The sequence below is a fragment of the Neofelis nebulosa genome, chromosome X (genome assembly GCF_028018385.1).
Source record: "Neofelis nebulosa isolate mNeoNeb1 chromosome X, mNeoNeb1.pri, whole genome shotgun sequence".
Lineage (NCBI taxonomy): Eukaryota > Metazoa > Chordata > Mammalia > Carnivora > Felidae > Neofelis > Neofelis nebulosa.
This window is the reverse complement of record NC_080800.1, coordinates 55908793-55921006: the sequence shown is the minus strand read 5'-3', so window position 1 is coordinate 55921006 and position 12214 is coordinate 55908793. Positions and strand designations below refer to the sequence as shown.

Below are 12214 nucleotides of genomic sequence, written 5' to 3'. Positions count from 1 at the left end.
CAGGGTTGTGAATTCAAGCCCCATGTCGTGCATGAATCCTATTTTAAAATAATTAAGCTACAATAATTTGTTAATGAATATACAATACAAAAAGATGTAAATTGTGACATCAAAAAAAGTGGATGGGAGGAAGTAATAAGGTAGTTTGTGTATGCAATTAAAATTAAGTTGTTATCAGCTTAAAATAGACTGTTATAAGATGTTTTATGTAAGCCTCATGCTAACCACAAAGCAAAAACTTATAGTAGATACACAAAGATAAAGGTACTGGAATCCGTGCATAGCATTACAAAAAAAAAAAAAAAAAAAAATCAAACCACAAAGGAAACACAAGAGAGAAAAAGGGAACAAAAGAGGTACAAAACAACCAAAAGAATTTAAACAAAATAGCAATAGTAAGCCCTTATTTATCAATAATTACTTTAAATATAAATGTATTATACTTTCTAATCAAAATACATAAAGTAGCTGAATGGATTAAAAAAACAACAAGATCCAACTAAATGCTAGTTACAGGAGACTCACTTCAGATTTAAGCACACCTATAAGTGTTCGGCTGTGAAAAGAAGGAAAAAAAATAAGAAAGAATGGGGAAAAAAGTACACTATCAAATGGTAACAAAGAGAGTGGGGATAATTATAATAGACAAAAAAAAAGGCCTTAAGACAAAAATTATCACAAGAGATAAAAAGGTCATTACATAATGGCAATTATTAATCAACAGGATATAACCATTGTAAATATGTGTACCTAATATTTGAGCATCTAATTATATGAAACAAATATTAATATAAATGAAGAAATATATAAACAGCAATAAAATAATAGCAGAGGACTTCAATACACCAGTTTCAACAATGTATAGATCATCCAGAAAATCAATACAGACAGGTTGGACTTGAACTAAGCATTAAACCACTGTACTTAATAGATATATACAGACATTCAATCTAACAGCACTAGTGTATGCATTCTTCTCAAGTGCACACAGAACATTTTCCAGGACAGATCATATGTTAGATCTCAAAACACATCTTAAAAATTTAAACAGACTGATATTGTATCAAATATCTTTTTCCAACAACATCATAAAATAAAAATTAGTAACACAAGTAAAACTGAAACATTCACAAATACTTGGAACTTAAACAACATACTTCTGAAAGAACAATGATTCAAAGAAGAAATTTTAAAAATAAATCAAATATATTTTGAGACAAACAAAGAAATGGAAGCACAACATACTAAAACTTAAGTGATGCAGCAAAATCAGTTCTAATAACTTGTGGTGAGCACTAGTTTTGTATGTAAGTGATGAATCACTGAATTTTACTTTGAAGCCAATATTGCACTGTATGTTAACTAAAATTTAATTTAAAATACAAAATAAAATAATTATAAGAAAATTTTATTAAGAAAATACTCAAACAACCTAACTTACACAACTTTAAAAATTAGAAAATGGAGAACAAGCTAAGCCCAAAGTTTGAAGAAGGAAACAATTAAAAAAAAAATCAGAGCAGATATAAAAATAATAAAGACTAGAAAAAATAGAAAAAATAAACTAAATTTAGAGTAGATTTTTTGAAAGATAAACCAAATTGAGAAAGCTTTAGCTAGATTAAGAAAAAAAGGAAAGAAGACTTAAATAAAATCAGAAATGTAAGAGGAAACATTACACTTGATACAACAGGAATACAAAAGATTATAAAGGTTATTATGAATAATTATATGCCCAAAAATTATACAACATAGAAGAAATGGATAAATTCCTGGAAACATACAACATACTGAAGTTGAATCGTAAGAAAGTTACAGTTTTCACAGAAAAGAACTTATAGGCCAATATCTCTGATAAACATAGATGAAAAAATCGTCAACAAAACATTAGTAAGCCAAATTCAACAATACATTGAAAAGATCATACACACTGATCAAATGAAATTTATCCCTGGAATTGTTCAAGACAGGCAAGTCGATAAAGTTGAAAGAAAGTGATATTAACAGAATAAAATATAAAAATCATATGATTAACTCAGATTGTAGGAATAAAAGGTACAGCATAGGGAATATAGTCAGTGGTAATGTAATAATGTTGGATGGTGAGAGATGCTTGCTACACTTGTGAGCATAGCACAACATGTTGAGTTGAATTCTTACATTGTATAGCTGAAATTAATGCAACATTGTGTATCAGTTATACTAAAATCAGAAAAAACATTGCACAAAATTCAATATCATTTCATTATAAATACTCTCAAAAATTAGTTGCAAAAAGAATTTACATTAACACAATAAAGGCTATATATGACAAGTTTAACATTATATTCAATAATGAAAAGCTAGTCGAAAGCTTTTCCTATAAGAGCAGAAACAAGACAAGGATGCCTACTTTTTTTCAGTTCTATTCAACATTATACTTGAAGTTCTAGCTAGAGCAATTAAGAAAAAAAGAAAAGCTATAAAAGGAATCCAAATCAGAAATGAAGAAGTAAAATTGTCTTTTTTTGCAGATGACATGATTTTTTACATAGTAAATCCTAAAGACTTTACTAAAAATTGTTAAAACTAAAAAATAAATTCAGTAATTTGCAGGATTCAAAATCAACACACAAAAATCAGTTGCATTTCTATACATTGAGTGAATTATATGAAAAATAAATTAAGAAAGCAATCTTTAACATAGAATCAAAACAAATAAAGTACTTATAAATAAATTTAACCAAGAAGGTGAAAAAAATTGACGAAGACACAAAAAGTTGAAGAGATAGCCTGTGTTCACCGATTGGAAGAACAATTATTGCTAAAATGTCCATGCTACTTAAAGCTATCTACAGATTCAATGCAATCTTTATAAAAATTCGAATAGCGTTTTTCACAATAGAAAAAACAATCTTAAAATTTGTACAGAACCATAAGAGACCCAGAATGGACAATGCAATCATGAGAAAGAAGAACAAAACAGAAACCAATCAATCTGCTCTCTGCTTTCAACTTACATTAGAAAGCTATAGCAATTAAAACAATGTGGTACCAACATAAAAACAAACAGCCTGAAGGAACAGGATAAATAACCCAGGAATAAACAAACCTAAGCATATTTAGTCAACTAATTTTCAACAAAGACACCAAAAATACACAATGAGGAAAGGATGGTCTCTTCAGTAAAATATGTTGGGAAAACTGGTAATCCATATAAAGAAGAATAAAATTAGACTCTAATCTTACACTGTACACACAAATCAACTCAAAATAAAGACCTAAACATAAACCATAAAACACCTGGAAGAAAATATAGGAAAAAAGCTACTTGTCACTGGTCTTGGCGATGATTCTTTGTATTTGACACCAAAAACACAGGCAACAACAGCAAAAATAAACAAATGGAATGGGACTACATCAAACTGAAAAACACCTGCACAGCAAAGAAAGCAATCAGTGAAATTAAAGGGCAATCTGTGGAAGGGAGAAACTACTGGCAAACCACACAACTGATAAAAGTATATAATATCAAAAATATATAAGGAATTTATACAAATCAATCCTTATAAAACAAATAATTTAAAAATGGACAAAGGACATGAATGGACAGTTTTGCAAAAAAAGACATTCAAATGGCCAACAGATATGACGAAATGCTCAGCATCATTCATCAGAGAGATGCAAATCAAAACCAAAATGAGATATCATATCATACCAGTTAGGATGACTATAATCGAAATTCAAATAATAGGTTTTAGTGAGTATGTGGAAAAAAGGGAACACTTGTACACTGTTGGTGAGAATATAAATTGGTACAGCCATTATGGAAAACAGTATGGAGGTTACTCAAAAAAGCTTAAACTAGAACAACTATATTCCCATTTTAGATTTATATACAAAGGAGATGATATCACTGTATTGAAGAGCTATGTGCATTCCTATGTTTATCACGGCATTATTCACAGTAGCCACAATATAGAAATAATCTAAGTGTTCATTGATGAATGAATGGGTGAAGAAAGTGTGAGTATATATATATATATGTGTGTGTGTGTGTGTGTGTGTGTGTAATTTACCCTTTAAAACAATATAATTATGTCATTTGAAAAAGTGATAAACCTGTAAGACATCATGCTAAGCAAAATAAGACAAACACAGAAAGACAAACACTATATGATCTCACTTATGTGTGGAATCTAAAGAAAAAAAAAACAAAGCAAACAAACAAAAACCATACTAGACTCCTGTGTTCTCCTTTAGGATTTTAACGGTTTCATGTCTCACATTTAGGTCTTTAATCCATTTTGAATTTATTTTTGTGTGCAGTGTAATAAAGTTGCCCAGTTTTTCCAACACCATTTATTGAAGAGAATCTCTTTCCCCCATTGTATATTCTTGCCTCCTTTGCCATAGATTAATTGACCATACAATTACGGGTTTATTACTGAGTTCTCTCTTTTATTCCATTGATCTACATATCTGTTTTCTGTCTTGACTACTATAGCTATATAGTATAGCATGAAATCAGGGTGCGTACTTCCAGCTTTGCTTTCTCTCAAGATTGCTGTGGCTATTCATGGTCTTTTGTGGTTTCATACAAATTTTAGGATTCTTTGTTCTAGAGCTGTGAAAAATGCCATCAGTATTTTAACGGTGATTTCACTGAAAATGTAGATTGCTTTGAGTAGTATCAACATTTTAACAATATTAATTCCCCTAATCCATAAACACAGTATATCTTTTCATTTATTTGTGCTGTCTTCAATGTCTTTCATCAATGTCTTAACAGTTTTCAGAGTACAGGTCTTTCACTTACTTGGTTAAATTTATCCCCAGACATTCTATTCTTTTTGCTGCAGTTGTAAACTTGGTTGTTTTCTTAATTTCTCTTTCTGATAGTTTGTTATTAGTGTATAGGAACACAATTGATTTCTGTATGTTAATTTGTATCCTACAACTTTACTGAATTCATTTATAAGTTCTCATAGTTTTTTGGTGGAGTCTTCAGGGTTTTCTATATAAAGGATCATGTAATCTGTAAATAATAAGTTTTACTTCTTCCTATCTAATATGGATGTCTTTTATTCCTTTTCTTGACTAATTGCTGAGACTAAGACTTCCAAAAACACATTGAATAAAAGTGGAAAGAGTGGGCTTCCTTGTCTTGTTCCTGATCTTAGAGAAAAAGCTTTTAGGTATTTATCATTGAGTATGATGTTAGTTGTAGACTTGTCATATAGGACCTTTATCGTGTTTAGGTACATTCCTTCTATACTCATTTGTTGAAATGTTTAAAATCATAAATGGATGTTGAATTTATTTTCAAGTGAACATGGAACATTTAAATGATATGTTAAGCCATAAAACATTAAGTCTCAATAAATTCAACAAGATTGAAATCATATCAAGTGTCTTTTCCAACTGCAATGGTATAAAACTATAAGTCAATTCCAAAAAGAAAACTGGAAAAAAACCCACAAACACGTGGAGACTAAACATCATGTTACTAAAACAATTACTAAACAATTAACTAAAACGATTACTAAACAATTAATGAAAAGATCAAAGAGGAAATCAAAACATATATTAAAACAAATTAAAATGTAAACACAACTTTCCAAATTCTGCGGGCACAACAAAAACAGACCTAAGAAGGAAGTTCATACCAATCAACACAGGCTTACATCAAAAAACAAGACAAATCCCGAATAAAACATCCAACTTTACACCTGAAGGATCTAGAAAAAGCAGAAAAAAATAAAAGCAAAATTAGTAGAAGGAAGGAAATAATAAAGATCATAGTCGAAATAGAGACTAAAAAAATAGAGAAGATCAATAAAACTAAAATCTGATTCTTTGAAAAAATTAACAACATTGGTAAATCTCTAAGGAGACTCATTAAGAAAAAAATGAGAGAAGGCCAAAATAAGTCAGAAATGAAAGAGGAGAAGTTACAACTGATACCACAGAAACACAAAGGATCATAAGAGACTACTGAAACAATTATACACCAACAAATAAGAAAACATAGAAAAAATGGATGCCTACCAAGGCTGGATCATGAAGAAATAGATAATCTAAATAGATCAGCTACAAGTAATAAAGTTGAATCAGTAATTTAAAAAATTTCCCCCAAAATTTCAGGACCAGATGGCTTCACAGGTTAATTATATCGAACACTTAAATGTTTATTTATTTTCAGAGAGAGAGAGAAAGAGAGAGTGAGAATGCATGTGCAGGGGTGGGGCAGAGAGGGAGAGAGAGAATCCCAGGTAGGCCCTGCACTGTCAGCACAGAGCCCCACACAGAGCTCAATCTCATGAACCCTGAGATTATGACCTTAGCCAAAATCAAAAGTCAGATGCTTAACTGACTGAGCCACCCAGGTGCCCCTCTATCAAACATTTAAAGAAGAGTTAGTTCCTATCCTTATCAGATTATTAAAGAAATTGAGGAGGAAGAAACACTTCCACTCTCATTTTATGAGGCCAGCATTTCCCTGATACAAAACCCAGTCAAGAACACTACAAAAAAAAGAAACTTACAGGCCAATATCCTTGATGAACATAAATACAAAAATACTCAAAAAATATTAAAAAAGCAAATGTAACAGTACATTAAAAGGACTATGCACCATGATCAAGTGGGATTTGTTCTAGGGATGCAAATGGTTTAACATTCACAAATCAGTTAACATGATATGCCATATTAATAAAACGAAGGGTAAAAATTATGATTATCCCAATAGATACAAAAAAAAGTAGTTTGTTTTTTTTGTTTGTCCAAGGCCCAAAAGAGAACCATGTATAATCAGAAAACTAATGTTGTTTAATGATGTTTGTGTTACAAACTATGAAAGCATCCATATACCCATCTTTCCAACCATTTATTGAACACCTACTACATGTTGCACATTTAGACCTGGAATATTTACCATATATTTTTTATTTCATTTTTCTGCTGAAACAAGTATTTTCTTTTTCAGTGATGAATTATTCAAATTTACCTACCATTTTCTTATCTTCAGTATGAAATTTTAGTGAAGTATAATGAGTTTTACTAAACTTGCCTTTAAATTTTCACTTGAAAATTTTCACTGAAAAGGATTCAAAAAGGTAACCTTCCAGCTCAATACAGTGAAATCTTGTTAATATTTGCTCTATTAATTTAAATGTGTCTCTTTTTTCCTGTGAACGAATGAAACAATAATTGGCAGTAAATTAGGTGAATACCACAAATCTGGGAGGACCCAATAGGCATATGGAGTATAAAACCAGGATGTACCAAAAAAGTCTCAGCAGTTTTAAGCAATAGCTAATTCTAACAAAATAAAATGTATTCAAGGCCTATGTAAAATATCTTACATGGGCCCCAAAATCTTTCAAAAAATGAGAGATTTTAACTAAAAGCAGCATATGTGAAACTGGAAGGGAGACAGATGGGACAAAGATTGTTCATCTACATTTTAAGAGAGATAACCAGTTGGAGTTTCTCGTGTTTTTTTTAATATTTATTTTAGCCATTCTGATAGGTGTGAAGTGATATTTTAGTTTTGATTTGCCTTTCCCTGATGATGAGGGCTGTTGAGCATCCTTTCATATGTCCTTGGCCTTCTGTACATCTTCTTTGGAGAAATGTCTACTCATGTCTGCTGCCCATTTTTAATTGGATTATTTGTTTTTTGGGTGTTGAATTTTATAAATTCTTTATATATTTTGGATGCTAACCCTTTATTACATATGCCATTTGCAAATGTTTTCCCCTATTCAGTATGTTGTTTTTAGTTTTGTTGATTATTTCCTTTATTGTGCATAAGTTTTTATTTTAATGTAGTTCCAGTAGTTTATTTTTTGCCTTTTTTCCTCTTGACATGTTTGAAAAAAAAATCTCAGAGACATATCTAGACAGAAGTCGCTACGGTTGATGTCAAAGAAGTTACTGCTTGTGCTCTCTGCTAGGATTTTTGTGGTTTCAGATCTCATATTAGGTTTTAAATCCATTTGAAGTTTATTTTTGTATATAGTGTAGGAAAGTGGTCCAGTTTCATTCTTTTGTATGTTGCTCTCTAGTCTAACTTGCTCAAAATATAGGGTATACTTGGGAATAGTTGGTTACCAGCTACAAAATATCTTTTAGTGTCAGATTATTGGGTCTTTACCAAAGAGTTTGAACTTTAATCTTAAAGTTGGTGAGAATTCTTTGACATTTTAAGCTTTTTAAGCTTTTGAAAAAATAACATGCATATAATAAATATAACCAGTAAAAAGAAAATTTATGACAAATATTTGACACCCAAGGCTGCCAGTTTGCTTTCCATACTTATTCAAAAATATATTTAATATCACCTCCTATTTAAAATATAAATGTTTGCATACTCTATTCTCTGCTATGCACATTATTATTATTTTACTTACAGTGTCTTGAAAATTATTCCATATAATTACATATAAAATTATTTCTTTCATTTTCATGACCACATGACATTTTATTGTTATAGATATATCGTACTTTATTTATTAATTTATTTTATTTTTTCTATTTTCAACAAATTTTATTGCATCTGAATTTCATATGGCACAAAAATACTACATGCTTAAACATGTTCAAATAGAAATTTATTTCAGTTCTTGGGGCCACCTTCCTTCAAAGGCAAATAAACAAATAATATGTTATGTGGAGCATACATAGAAAATTTTCTTTCACAAAAATAAAAATATTTGTACTTTTTGTTCTTAGTGTAGTTCAGCAATCCATTTTATGTTAACAAATTTAGCTAACTGTTAGGAGTTACAGTACATATACAAAAGAACTCAATAGAAGGCAGATATTTTAACTCAAGAATATGTGTGATTTAATTTTTTCTTATATTTTTTAAGAAGATACTCCATTTGTGAATTCAAGTTTGGTTGGCCCTTTTTTAAGACTTTTTGCTACGTATTTTGAATACCTCAATTTTCTTCTTTTTATAGAGCCTTTGAGCTTCTTCTTTCTTGTTTTCTCAAGTTCTTGTTTCTTAGCAGCACACTCTGCTTGTGCTTGTTCATATTCTTCATGCAATTTTTGATTTGATGTTTTCTTTTTCTTTGGAATAGTAATGGAGTTTATTCTTATGCTACCTTGTTCTGCTGCTTAACATTAGAATGTTCTTCATACAAAGCTTGGTCAATGCCATATATATATATATATATATATATATTTTTTTTTTTTTTTTTTTTTGGGCAAAGTTTGATCAGCTTGTTCTTCTGACAGAGGCTGTTCAACTTTTCTAGGTTGCTTCCTGAGTCTTTTCTCTTCAGCTAAATAAAGATGTTTCAGATGACCAGGGTATTGATCTGTGGATTGGGATTCCTGTGAGGTTTGAGCCTTCTTTTCCCTCCATAGCAATTTCTTGAAATTTTGCTGAATCTTCAGTTTTATTCACAATGCAAAGCCTTGTCCCTCATGAACTCTTCTCATGATGGCCTGCAGATGATTAGATTGCCCTGTCCTCTTATTTACATTCTTATTCCTGAATCTTATCAGAGAAAATCCTTTGCTACGTGTCCAAACATTCCCTGGCGGCCACCCTACTGCTGGCCTCACTGATGCCATGGTGCACCAGCCAAGTCATACTTTATTAATAATAATTTAATCAGTAGTAGGGTGCCCTTGAAGAGTTTAGAATATGGATGGGTCTGTGTTTCAAAAAGGGTTTGAGCATTGAGAGCTTGGAACAGGGAAGCCAGTTGAGTGGATCAGTGAGAGAACATATGTGAAAGCATTTTTCAGCTGTAATGTGTTATATAAATCTGAGTTATTGTGTCAGAGCTAATGAGAGCCTTGATCTTAAGATTTCTGACTCCAAGTCCTGGCCCTTCTTTTCATGTCATGTTATTTTGGCAACAACATCTATGTAGCTTTGCCATTTGTACTTGTGTTGACAAGACTCTTAAAGTATTTCACCATTTTCTGAGGACTTGATATTAAGGACGTTTTGCTCTTTCCAACAACACCCTAGTGAGGGCAGGACTCAGCCCTGATTTATAACTCCTGAAGTGACAGTTAAATTTGGAAAGCAAAATCAGTTCATTGAGTAAGAAAAAAAGTATAAAGCTGAGAAACAGTCCCTCATGGAGCCTAGCAGGAGGAAGTGAAAATCAGTAAAGGTAATAGTTAGAAAAGTAATAGTCCAAGAAGTAACAGTAAACAAACACACAGACACATAGACACACACACACACACACACAAATGTGTTAGAGAATCATGGCACGTAATTCATCTTTTGTGCATAGCACCTTATATTTTACAAAGTGCTTTCCATTTTAACCTCAAATTCAGCTTCAGAAAACCAGATAACGTTTTCTTACCCTTTTTCCTCAAAATGTAATAGGGAAAGTGAATATGGGAATGAGCTAGGGAATTATTTATAATGCCTCTGTCATGTTATAGCATCTAAATTAGTGCATTACAAGCATGAGTTCTTTGAATTATCCTTGTGAAATAGATACCATACCCTTGTTTTATAGAGGAGACTGAAACTCAGTGTGTTAAGTGGCCTGCCTAGTGTCACACAGTTGAAACATGGCAGAACTGGGAGTCTGACTTCTGTCTCTCTGACTCTAGAGCTCCATTCATTCCATGTACCATATCTGAAGCACTGAAAAGGGAAATCATAGAAAGTGAAAACACATTTAGATTGCTCACAGAAGTCCAAACTCAGTCTTGAAGAGAAAAAATAAGATGCCAAAGCACCACACATAAAAGAGAGTTTCAGAAGTCTCACATAGACCACAGATTAAATTTGACTTTGAACTTTGATATTTTGGAAAGCTGGAGTCTGTTACATTGCTTGGTAAGTAAATAGCATGACTCAAGGGGATGGGCAATTTCAGCCATACGATCTGAGAAGAGAAACACAAAGAGGATTCTACTAGATAATATGAAGGTTGGGGCTGTGATTTCTTCAACTTTATGGTCTTCAAATTTTACAGTGAATTGTCTGCTACATAGTAAGTACTCAATATAAATCGATTAAATTTGTCAAATATTTGGGTTCAGCTGGAAGGTAGAAGAAGAATAATTTGAGTACTCTTTTTTCCCAGCGTCCCCTTTTCATTGATTTTGTAGGGAGTCAGTCTTTCTCAATATTGTCTCTATTCATATAATCTCTGTAATGTTCCCACTAAATTAATTAGACATCTGTGCCTAAGTACTTTGCAGCTTGTACTACACTGGCTGTAGAAAAATTGTATAGCTAGCTTTTCTACTCTTAATGAAGAGTCCAGTACCACAGAAAATTCAGCCAGCTAGAATGAAACTTCCAAACGAACCCCAAGTGCCTTGGAGATATTCTAGGCACAAACCTTATTCCAAATTCAAACTTCATTCGTTTCTCTTCTAGAAAGGGAGGCAAATTTATGCAGGAATGAGCTTGATTGCTTGTGCCCAGGACATGCAAATATTTTAAGTAGGGAAAGTCATGGGATGTCCATTTTTCACCTCAGAAGACCAGATGAAACAAGAATGGAGTCTTGAGCAGCTAATTAACTGGAGGGAGAGGAGATGCTGCCTGTCTCAGACTGTCTCAGACCATGAGATGGGGGCACAATGACCTTAGGAAGGCTCTTATAAGGTTCTTTTAAACAAATCATTAATGAATGACTTAGTTATCTGCTGGGCATTGTGATAGTCACTCTGATGGTGAAGTAGGGATAGAAAAGATATGAAGAAACCACAAAACATATTTATAAAGGCAGAGGACAAATTGGTGGTTGCTAGAAGGGAGGGGAGTGATTATATGGGCAAAATAAATGAAGGGGATTAAGAGGTACAAATTTACAGTCATAAAATATATGTCAAGGGTATGAAAAGTACAGCATAGGGAATATAGTCAATAATATTGTAACATCATTGTTTGCTTATAAATGCTAACTACACTTATGGTGGTGCACATTGTGTAATGTATAGAATTGTCAATTCACTATGTTGCACACCTGGAACTAATATAACATTGTATGCCATCCATACTTCAGTTAAAAAGGTGGAATTTAAAAAATAAAACAAATTAACAAAGGGAAACAAAGAGAGAGAGGGGAAACCAAGAAACAGACTCTTAACTATAGAGAACAAACTGATGGTTACCAGAGGGGAGTGGGTGGGAGGATGAGTTAAAGAGGTGATGGGGATTAAGGAAAGCACTTGTTGTGATGGGAACTGGATGTTATATGGAAGTGTTGAATCACTATATTGTACA

General features: G+C 32.0%; 1 pseudogene; it reads right to left on the bottom strand.

The window, feature by feature from the left end:
• Positions 1 to 8816: 8816 nt before the first annotated feature.
• On the bottom strand, positions 8817 to 9573 carry LOC131502078 (thyroid transcription factor 1-associated protein 26-like; annotated as a pseudogene).
• Between the last annotated feature and the right edge of the window lie 2641 nt (positions 9574 to 12214).